Genomic DNA, 12,327 nt, shown 5'->3' with positions numbered 1-12,327 from the left:
ACTGACTGCTTGTATTCTTACTACACTTTTTTTCATTTCTTCTCTTTTTTAGAGTCTTTTTAAGAATCCTGTCATAAAACTAAAGTAGGTTTTCATTGAACCCCTGTTGCTAAATTTCATAAGTGAATGATACCACAAGAACTTCACTCAAGACTACACTAACGTGATTTCATTCAACAGCAGTTCAGGCTCATACATACTTGCAGAATCCTACAGAACCAAAAGACGACTCACAAATACCAAATTAATGCAGAAGTGAATCACACTGGACAGGGAGGGACAAGCAAAACAGGGCAACAAAGACAGACCAGAGGAAAAAACAACCAAACCAAAAAACAAACCCCACTCCTTTCTAAGAGACTTTATGCTCTAAAAACATACAATTTAAAGTCCATTTGTTGAGAAAAGGCCAGAAGTTCTGGTGGGCAGGTGATCATGTCTCCAGCTTCCCAGGAAACCTTTAGCAGATTTTTACCTTGGCACCCTAGTTAGCAATCTCAGCAGAAAGAGATCAAAGACGATCTGGCAACGTGAAATAAACCACCCTCTGTCTCACAATTCTTAAGAGGGTTAAGGACCAAAGCTAGCGTGAATTAGATGAAGTTACTACTCCATGCCTGAGGTGAGAAAAAAATACAGGTTAATAGACTTCTTCCCAAGTTCAGGGACAGAAACTCATACCTTTCAAGTGTCAGTGCTGGATCTTTGTGAATCTGCTTTTCACTCCACCCTGCCAAAAACAAATACATTATAATCAGGATGCAGAAACTTATGGTGGAAAACAATTTTAGTTCTACTGTAACAGGAAAGTCATTCTCTTGATTCAGTATTGGCTTATGAAAGGGAGTCCGTCTTAACTTCTTAACAAGGTATCAACAGACTAAAATAGAGTTTTCCCCTGAAGCTGGTTATACTTGTGGTCAGTTTGTGACAGTATCACAGCTGGCCAGTGAAACTGAGCTGAGCAAGCTGGTAAAGGTAACATGCCAGGAGACAGGGGATAGTAATAACTGGGCAAGGAGACCTATCTGCTTTGTCCAAAAAATTGCCATCAGGAGATTATCTTTATTCTGACACTCCTGCTATCAATTTACCCATGATGACTAAAAAAAAACCAACCAAAAATGAACTACATAACACACCCCTGACATTGCATTCTGCTTTCCTAAAACCTTACTCACCTTCTCCTACTATAATCCTTAAGTTACTCTCATTTAGTCTTCTCTCAGCTCCCTACTTCTACAACCCAAACTTCTGTAACATTACCAACATCCAACAACCCTTCCACACTACACAAGACACAGCTGTTATTGTAATACTTCCCCTCAGGACACTGACCATATAACCCTTTACTTCAGGTTTTCAACTGCTTTTCTCTTGCTCTAGATAAGTTTAAAATTTCTCATCTGAGTTCTACAGACATTAATAACTCTTTCATTTCTACCCACATAGCCTAACCACTTACTGTGTCCTTCTTCCTTACCCTTTTGTTTCCACAAACACTCGTTTTCACCGTAATACTCAGGCACCTCTCACACAGGAAATTCCATTATGCTTCTGCACTGCTCCCCAGGCAAATATCATCTACACTCTGGAGGCTATTTCTTCCTCTCCTCCAACAGTAAATCACCATAGCAAAAATTCATCCAAATCCACCAAAATACCTCCTGCAAAACCACAAGCCAAAACACAAATTATGTATGTTGCTTGCCTTTCCTCACAGATTCACACCGCACTGTTTGTTCCCTTTCCCTCATCACAGTATATATGAAGTTTAAAATAAATACATCTGCACCTGTGAGATGCTGAGTACATACACAATACTAGTTCAGCTGGACAACAATTAAATGAAGCTCTAGAGCAATAGTGGCCTCCAGGATAAGTATGTTTTCCCTTCCTCTTACAAAAGAAAAACTGCATTTATTGTTTTTGCAGTACAACAATGCATGTTAGTGTTACAGTTTTCACCTGATACCTTTCTTTTACTGCATATGATTGGAGGGGAAGGAGAGTGGTACACACTAGAAGATCAACAGAACACAAAGATTAATGATATGGACAAAAGGGTACAGAATGACTAAAATATAATGCACAAGGGTTAAAATATAGCATGAAAGGGCTCCCCATCTTGTCAGCTGCTGCTATTAAAGATCTAGTGAAAGCTCTTTTCCTTCCCCGGCTGGTACGACAATAGTATCCCTACCTTGATGCAATCTGTTTTCACTTCAGAGGGCAAAGATGGAAGCAAGATCAGAAAAGGAAAGGAAATACTGTTCCTAGGAAAACTTATTTTCAGTGCAACAACGTTTATTTATTTATTCTTAATCATGAAAGCAAGTGGTGCCAAAGATGACATGAACAAGGAAACTTTAGAGGAGGAAGGTGAAGGCAGAAAAACTACCTGTCCCAGGGACTGGTTAAACATAAACCCAGACCTCTTTCAATGAAACAAAGGAAGCTTTCTGTGTCTCAGCTGCCTTAATGAAATAACATTCTCAGGGCAAATAGCAGACTTAATTCTGCAAGTTCTCCATGGTTTTGAACATAATTTCTCCTCCACTCCTCAAATCAAAGAGACTTGATTTACTGGGTCTACCTCTGATTTTAGTTTTATTGCAAATAAAATTTAACCCTTCCTTCCAAAGTCCCTTTGGTATCTCTCTACTAAATCACATAACCCAGAGCTTGATTGTAGCACTTCTGAAGGTGAACAGTTTGGCTTACCAAGAATAACCTACTGGGATGCAAATTCCACTTGCCGCCTTTATATTCTGCCAGGTTTATGAGAGCAAGTCTGTCTGTGCTTGACATTTGCTGGGAAACACTGCATGGCATAATTACTATTGTAAACCATTTTACATTCCCGTAAATTCAGACTACAACCCCAAAGTGCTTGCAGACTAAGACAAGATACAGGGATAACTAAGCAGAAAGAAAGAGTTATAGGGAAAAAGTAGGTATAAGAAAGAAAAGCATCAATGGCAGGTGAAGGCAGTGAGGCTATCCAAGCTGCCTGGGACACTGCCTCACAAGTATGAAGTCCCAAAGAGTAAGAAAAAGAAGAGCAGAAACAAGATGATGTAGGATGCTGCACACTGTAAAAGGACACAAGCAACCTGCTTCATTAAAATATAAAGCAAGAGGTGAAATTCTAGGTCGCATGGTTCCTTAAACAGCTGTATTTCTCCACCATTGTAGGAAGTTATTTCCACTGAACTACAATAAACATCATGCTACAATGCACATGGATAGGATGTCAAAATCTTCAGGGGTTACATCATTTTTATTGTGATCTTGACCAATGGAACAACAGGGAGGATTGGAAGATCTAAAACATCTTGACTCTATGATCTGTTGTTGAGAAAGGGGCAGGAAGGAGGTAAGGAGAAAAATCAGTAAGTAACTCCCTATCCATCATCATTCAGACCAAAAGCTCCACTTATATTGGGGCATGGGGGGCTTACATTCCAAAACGAAAATTAATAGACTAAACTATTCTTGTGATTCACTTCTACATATGAGAAGCAAAGTGTGCACTGAATGTAAAGTACTTTTGTCAGCTGCCTGGCAAGACATGAATGACTAAACAACACAGAATAACAACAGCCTCCTTTTTGCTAATACATCTGAACATAACATGTTACTGAAAGCACCTTTCTCAAGTCTTCCATGTATTCTTGTATTCACCTTTAATTACCTTACTTCAATGCAAATTGGTATTTTCCAAGAGCAAGCATGATCCATGTTCCTCACAGATACCAATCCCGAGAAAGGTAATAGTATTTACAACAGTATTCCCAATGCACATCCAAAAAACCCAGGCTATTTGATAGGGTTATATAAGCAAAATCTTTGCCGCTCTAGGTACTGCCACTAAAACCTCTCTTGTTAAACACTTCTCTTTGGTTGATTGGCAAATTTGATTAGAAGTTTAATTTTTGCATAGTAAAGCTCATCCAGCCAATTTTAATTTTAAATTGGTTTGCACTCCATCACAACTAGCTGAATACTACAAAAACCTTTGACATAGCAACCTCATAAATCGTGGAGAACAGAAGAAATGCTCTTAAGAGCAGGGAACTGTTGATAAGAGACTTTTTCCTCCATTGACTGTACTCTGTCAGCTGTAACTATGTGCAAGAGTCCACACTTGCAAATTACACAAAACATGCATGTAAACTACCCTTCCATGAAATTATTAATTAATTTTTTTTAAATGACAGTCACAGGTAGAAATGCTTAGAAGAAGAAAGTGTCTGAAGTTGACCAAGCATCCTGTTTTTCTTTGATGCAACATACAACCATCATTTTAAAACTCCCTAATTAAAAAAGCTTTATGTAGTCCCTACCAAGCTGCAGACAGTAGGCAACATTCCTAACTATAGAAGGGATTTTCACAGATTATCCATACACTACATGAATCTGGAAAAAAAAATCCCGAACTATTTCAGACTAGAATGAGCTACAGAATTCAATTCCATATTACTTATACATAATGTGAGGTCATAAAAAACCCACCCACAAACAAACTAGTGACAAGTAAGAGGTATTTCAGTTACCAAAGACCTATTTCAGTCTGACATCTAAATATGTGATGTTAGGTGACTGCTGCTCTTTAGAGACTGATCATAGTAATTTCACTCCTTCATTGTTCACCACGACCTCTCATTACGTGCACTGTGTGGGTCTAAACCATGTTGGAGGCTACTGGGCACTGTCAAAATTGCAAGAAAGAAGTTATTCCGCCTTTGAACAAAACGGAACACTTTACAACATCAATGAACATACCACAGCAGTCATTTAGAATATTCCCACTTTATACACGAGGAACAGCAAACACAGGGGAAGATTAAGCAACTTGCCCACAGTCACATGAAGTCCATATCCATAGCAAAAGACGACAGATTTTCTAAATCTCAGTTTTGCCCTTTAATTCCAAGATACTCTGTCTCTACAGTTTGTGGGTGGTTTTTCTTCTTCTACTGGTGAAATAGAACAACAACTGAGTACACTAAGCTTGAGGAAACAATGGAGATTACTAAAGGAATAGGACTTGAACACCACAGTAAATGCCTTTATCTTCCAAAATAAGAAAAATTACCAGCACTGCCATCACCCTTAGGGGTAGATGTGCGTCAGTCAAGTACAGTCAATACAGATTTTCCACTATACCTGCTGAAACGACGTTCTCTCCAAGAAAACAACTGTGTCAGGACTGAACTGAAAAGATGAATGATGGCATTAGGATCAAAACCATAATTCCACCAACTTTTCCTATTTCTCAGAGCTCTGACATGCTGAAACAGTCCTAATGAGCTGGGCAAGCACTACTGAGTTGATTGGAGCTGGAAGGACCACTGCACGGCAGCTGCAAATAGAGTTTTGCAGCAGTGGTTCTTCTGATCCACCACCCATTTTCAGTCTCTTTCCTAACCAAGAACAGTAAGTCCTTTTGCTCCTGAAGCAAGGATCTTTCATAGTCAACTATGTATAAGCACATATACACGTATCTAAGCACTTCCTTCACAAACAGGTCCATTTTTATTTCCTTGGTTTAGAAAGCTGTCAAAACCTGCTTTTTACCAGTCTAATTCAGCTGCAATACATCCACAGCATTGCATTACTTGGACAGACTAGAACAGAGTGTGCATTCATCCATATGTACACCAGTGTATAACAAAACTCCAGCAGTCCACACTAGAAGCAGACCTATGAAGGTAAGGTGACGAAGCTGCAGTAGCAAGTGAATCCAGACAAGCAGCTTTTGTGTGTGCTGAACTGCTCCGTGGTGCCCAGGCTCTGGAACCCTGAATTACACCAAGCCTGACTTAGCATCCGCTGCAAGTCGCACCAGTAACTAGAATTAAGCCTGCAGAAACAAGTTTGCCTCCCATTTAAACAGAGCCAAAAAGCAGAGGAAGAATATTCATCCCATAACAATCAATATTAACATTTTTCCTGATGAGTTCTCACAAACTCAAATTTCAGCTTCAGAAGATGGAAGCTTCCAAATTGACCAAATCCACTAAACTTAGTTCCTACACTTACTCCTTTGTAGAACCTGCAGATACCTGCTACATGTGCTCTTTGCCAGAGTGAGAGAAAACAGATCAAGCGGCTGCCACTGGCTTTACAAAACATGTAAATCTGGGAGGATGGGAAGTATCCCAAAGCTTGTAACTGCTGATAGTCAGTGCCACCTATGGCTGATATTGCAGAAGCAGAGATGCAAATAAAAAAAGGCATTTGGAACTTTTAACTATCCCCAGGTTTTTCATATGGCTTCAGGAGAACAGATTAGATAAAGAAGATTAATAATATTGTCTACTCTAAATCATTTACCATCATTGCAAAAGGCAACCATGCTAGTACCAAAACCAGGTCCCAATTCTTTCTGTGATTTTATAATGAGAACATCTTAAAACCACACAAAACTTCTAAGTGCAGCATTCTACTTTCTTATCCTACCACACTCACCCCCTCAAGTAAGACTGATCACGATTTTCTTAACAGCTCGATTTCAATCATTCAATCCGACTCTGCTTCTGCAGATGCTTTGTCCAATGGTCAGGAAGAAGATGCCAGAGCTTATTTCATCAGGCCTTGTAAAATCCTCTACCCATCACCCCAACAGAGCATCAGCAACACTTTTAATTTTCAGGGGAAGTTAACCAACACAATAGATAGAATAATTCCCTCCAGAGGTTTTGCAGCAGTCTCAGTTCAGTGCACAAGACCATTAATTACACAACTGCTTTTAGCATTAGCAGGAATCTGGTAGCTACAGCACTGGTTGAGTTAAGGCTGCCTTCAGTATCTGCACAGAAAATCTATTTACTTAGAGAAGTTATGCAACACCTCAACTTCCTCTTTTCTTTACTATGGTAAAACATGATAACAGAAGGAAAAGGGGTGGAGATAGGGAACAGGCATTTCACAATCTCAAGCAGGGTACAGCTACCTTTCAAAAACATACCTAAACTGGAATTTGCCTCTAAAATCGGCCTAAATTGATGATACGCTCAAGCACCAACTCTTCCTTAAAACTTGATTAAATATTTCCAGAGAAAAGGCGGTGTTACACAGCTAATCAACGCTGGAATAAACCGCATGCCTCCAATGTAAAGTAAGAATGTTGTTTAAAATCTGATTAATTTTATTTGGTTGGGTTTTTTTGGTTTTCTTGTTTGGGTTCTACCCACCCACCCCACCCCCCCCAAATATAGCAGTCTATGCCAGGCCAAGTTGTATTCCAAAATTCTCATCAAGATTTTGGTGTTACCAGGCATGTTCATTCAGTGAAGCTGGCAGTAAAAGTTTTAATTATGCAAACATCCTTCTACTTTCCATTTAAAAAAATCCAGGAAAATCACATGCTACCCAAGCTGATATATTCCATGGCCCTAGGAAAATTGAGATATCAAAAACCACATACTCATCAGTCCTCTTTTAACAGTGATCTAACAAATCTACTTCATACCTCTATCAATACACTAATAATTGATTAAAAAAACCACCAAAACAAAACCAAACCCCCACAAGTCCCAGAACTGGCTCTACTCAACAGAGGCATCAGAAAAAGTCTCAAAGCAGTCACAGCAATCTTGACTGGTAAAATGTTTTCAAGGACTTGGATTTAATCACATGTCATTTTCTTTTCCACTAATCATTTATTTAAAGTCATAGGTTGAATTATTTATGAACAAAAATTAATTGCATTGAAATGCAGAACTGCCCCGTATTTACCTAACGCCTTCTTCAGAACTGAACCGCCTACCACTAACTGGTTAAAATCTACAAAAAAATCAATTTGGAATTTAAGGTCAGATTGAACCATTTCTGCAGTATTACTGCAATTAACTTCCAAAATCTTGTTACATATGGTCAAGTACCTTGTGATCTGCTGTGTAAATGGTGCAACTGTTTTTACTGACTTTTGCTATCACTGCAACATGTGTTTAGACTTCCAAAAAAATCCAGGGGGAAGAATAGCTCACTCACAGAATATTTGCTTTGAATAAATAAGTTTTGACTAATTAGTTGTAATTAAAGTCGTCATTATTTGAGTACAAACAATCACATCACAGAGCTTCCCTATCCAGGGTTCTCCAAATTTTCTTAGCTGTCAAAGGATCTTGAAGATCAACGACTTGCATGCATAAGGCTGTATTCACACTCTTTGCTGGTATAAAAATGTAAGTTCAAGGGTACACTCATATAAATATACTGCACATCTATAAAGTGTTAATCTTAAGTCGGCAAGGCCATATGACAGAAGTAACTATTATAGTGCATGACTGCTCCTCAGCATACCGTGTTTTCCAAGTCCCTCATTTCCTTAAAGCAACTCATTTACCTGTCACCTACCAGGACAAAGAGTAGAGAGAGGATTTCGCAAATACATCTGTGGCTCGTGCATGGTGATAACACACCAGGAAAGATGGATTTTAATTTTCTCATCAAGTTATTAGATTAGGTTTACATGCAGATTTAAATTCCCAGGAGTCTGCCACCTGTCCTAAACTTAATTAGTCAGGAATGTCTGCATGACAAGAGCAGATAGTTCAGATGTTCTGGAGTGACCACAAGCAAACATCCAAATAATCACCAACACAACTTCCGTAATGCCAAGACCGAAGCACTAAGCACAGCTCTCTGTGAAACAGCCTGAATTTTATTAATGGAGTGCTTCATACTTCCCAGCAAACACACAACTGACATCAGCTGAGCGTCTATAAAACCAGAGAATCAACTGTGTAAAGTCTGCAACTGAATTAAGGAAATAAAGAGCACTAGCTTTCTCATTAAAATATGGGTGCATGTTTACATGTTATTGGGGGGGGGGGTGTGAGGGGGGAAGATGAAGGCTCAAATCCTGTAAGACTTTTCCTCAGCTTTGTTCTTGTTCTGTTTATCATAGCTGCACATCTAAGATTTTCCTATTTTTATACCTCCACTCACATACCACCACCCCCATGTAGGACCAGTGCAGCAGATTAAACACTAGAAAAAATCCCCACATTTTCATTTAAAGAGGCAAACACATCCATGTTGAAGTATATTTCACATTTTAAAGCTAAACCAAAACCCCCTTAAAAGGTTAATTAGGATTTTATCTGTGTAGGTACGTCACAACTACTGAGACAGATGCGAGTAACCAAATATAATACAGAGAATTCAGTTATCCATCTCCTTACATTGCCACTGGCACATAAAATAAATTTGTCTCATTAGCAGGGGCTACTTAGTTCGTTGTAGTAAACAAAGCTACCGATAACGACAGCCTCACATACTTTTCATTCATTCACATATTTTTCTTTACTTAGACTTCTAGCATGTGCCATAGAAGAGCCGAATGTTAAACATTCCTGGAGTGTCACAATATGTAATACAATAAAACAGATTACAACCATACCTTTCTTTCACAGCAGTGGTGCCAAGCACAGGTACACTGTAGCAATCAATTTGTTCTGCAGACAGTAAGGCTTTCATAGAATACTAATGCAAAATCTCTTTTCTTTCTCCTTCGACTTGACTCCCCAATGCCCGGGTCCTGACCAATACAAGGAGGAGGGCAGAATGTCTTCTGCTGAGATAACCACAACTACTAATCAAGTATACGTGTACAAGGGCACAGGATTAAACCTCCACCAGGCTTGACTCAGGCACTGAGAGCAGCTAAACACATGCACAGCAAGGTCAGAATTAAACACATACACACATACGCACACGCACGCGCATCTACTTGAGTGAACTAATTTATCACACTTTACCACTGACGGCTTTTTACCTCGGGGGAGTAAAATTACATCCTGGTGAACTGATGAGGTTCAGACACAACAGCTTCCAACAACAAATCAGATCTCACAGAAACGGAGAACTGTGCTCCTGGGTGAACACTCCTCTCCCAGCTTCACAGGCTGTTTCAAAAACTCAGAGCATGCTGTGCGTGTCTACACATGCGTGCATGCGTGTGCACACACGCCATGTGTGCAAGACGCACCATTAGGCATCAGCTAAAACAGAATGATAGCGTTAAAAGTTCAAAACCAGGCAACAACTACCTTTAAGAGAGTTTTTCTTTTTGATTGTATTTATCTTTACCTCTTAACATAATCAATCTATCAAGTCTAATTACTCCAGAAGAAAGCATTTTATTATTGTCTAACATAGCAAATGTCAAACAAGCTGTTCATTTACCTTGAAGTTTATTAGCATAGAAATGCAACATGAAGATGCTCTCAAAATATTGTCACTTGTATTCACAATATTTTCAAAAACCCACTTAGCAGGTTTTTATTGCCTGGCATAGCCGGATACTGTACTAGTTCTTAAAATAGGCAAGGCATTATCTTAACTGTATCACCCTTGAGCTAATACAAGACTTTTTTCTTTAACCGTTCAATTTATATTTAACTTTTTTCTCTTTGGTTCTTTTTATTCACACGCTTCTCCCACATTCCAGTCAGCCATACATATGCGGACACATGTGTTTTCATAAAGGTTCATACACGTGCATTTCCAGTAGGAGTGAAAAGTGAAATACTGGAATCTAAAATCAGGGATTTTTTTCCCCCCTCAAGTTCTGTCCTGTCATGCATCCTTCCTGACATTTTCCTGTACATGCAGATGCACATTTTGCCAGAAACATCGAGATGAAACCTATAAATGATCATTGGCAGGGTTTTAACAACACTGCTTTTGCATGTGATTAGTATTGAGAAGAAAACACTGTACAAACACTCCCCAAAACAGCCCTGAGAATAGTGTTTGGCACTTTACCTAGAATAAATTAGCAAAATATTTTTGAAATATCCGTGGCTTCGCAGAGACACCAGGCAAAAGCAGCATTAATCAATACTGATGAGTTTGTCCTTGACATACTGACCGTGTCATCAGGCTATTGTCATGTGATATCATGTCATTTCCCCACCTGGCTCATGACCTTGTCCTTTAAATGACCCAAAGCTTCCCTCAAGTAGCAGGAGGCCCCTCCCCGCTGTCTCAGCAAGGTCGAATGGGTCAGCGTGTCCTCATCTATAATCCACCACCATTTGTCAGCAGGGAGGCTGGAGGAGGCAGGCTTGCTACAAGGGGAGAATGCCCAATTAGGCAGCTGTCACACAAAGCATAGGCTGCAAAATTATCCCCTGTCAAAAGAAAGAGCAGCTGCGGGTGCCAATTACAGCAACCTTTCAACCCTTTAGGTACTGGAAACTACACAGAAGTAAATGAAGTACAATTAGTGATAACAAATCGATGAATTAGGGCAGTAAATTAGAAATTACTAGCAGGTGAGCTTAGGTCTCCCATAATATTACGGGCATGGCACACCCCAGGCAAGGGCAGAAATGTACAGATTTCACAGAGCACATTAGTTTTGTCCTATCCATCTTTCTTGTGTGGAGCCTGTTTTCCTCCCTCCTTTTCTTCTTGCAAGCCTTGTCTCAGCCAGATAGCGCAGGGAAAGGAAAAAAAGTAACCCAAAGAGGAAAGAAGTTGTAGCGCCTGATCTTCCCTCTTTATCCTGGCAAATGCAGCTTCCTCCTTTCTCACAAGGAGGTCCTCAGAGCCAGCACAATCTCTCTCTAGTAAGCATACTTCTTTTCAGCCTGACATTTGACATGTGCTGTGCCTCGTGTTCCAGCGGAACAAGGTTTACCCCAGAAAAAAAACAAACAAAACAACAACAAGCCATAAACTCTCTGTAAATTTTATGTCACTTACACTTCAAACACTTAAATTCGAGTTAAGTGCTAGACTTTTGACTACAGGGGGAAGACTTATTTCTCCACATTTCAGTTCTCTGATGCATCATGCAGTGGCATCTCTGAGCATACATATAGCCCTGAATTTGGCAGCAAAGTTTCTATTCAAGGCTTTTTTGGCCTTCCCCCCCCCCCCTTGGTGAACAATTTCCAAATGTTTTTTCGCCCTCACTGTTCTCTTAAGCAGTCAGCCTGGGAAGTTACTGTGTGCTGGTACCAAAAGGCAGGTCCTACAGACCACAGTAAATGTGGCTCCGGCTTCGGCTCCAGCTCCTCTCCCGTGCGGCAGGTCCAGCAGCTCAGGGGTGAGCAGTGCCCACTGGCGCCTCGGCCTGCACACCCCCAAGGCAACCAGCACAGAAGGGTGGTTGTCTTACCAGCCCCCAGGCATTTACAGAACAAGGAGTCTAGAAAACAGAACAAGGAAAAAAAAAATAAAAATGAGAAGATAAGATTAAAAGGATGGATAATTAACACACAACCACTCCAAACCACGGTTAAGCAGCTGTACCAATGTCTTTGTTTAGGTGCTTTAAGTCAAAGAAACAAAATTCAAATT

General features: G+C 39.9%; 1 protein-coding gene across 5 annotated transcripts in view; it reads right to left on the bottom strand.

The window, feature by feature from the left end:
* Positions 1-12,327, bottom strand: part of NRIP1 (nuclear receptor interacting protein 1) — a 77,438-nt gene that overhangs the window by 23,671 nt on the left and 41,440 nt on the right. For 3 of the 5 annotated variants that reach the window (XM_010567226.1, XM_010567225.1, XM_010567227.1), the window contains exon 3: positions 682-730. The gene's annotated coding sequence lies outside the window, so the exon portion shown is untranslated. Of the gene's footprint in view, positions 1-475; positions 652-681; positions 731-1,465; positions 1,668-12,327 lie in introns of those variants that run through there. The other 2 variants (XM_010567228.1, XM_010567229.1) reach the window with 2 other exon arrangements.

Source organism: Haliaeetus leucocephalus, unplaced genomic scaffold (assembly GCF_000737465.1).
Source record: "Haliaeetus leucocephalus isolate CR32 unplaced genomic scaffold, Haliaeetus_leucocephalus-4.0 Scaffold228, whole genome shotgun sequence".
Taxonomy (NCBI): Eukaryota; Metazoa; Chordata; class Aves; order Accipitriformes; family Accipitridae; genus Haliaeetus; species Haliaeetus leucocephalus.
This window is presented reverse-complemented; position numbering and strand designations above follow the sequence as displayed.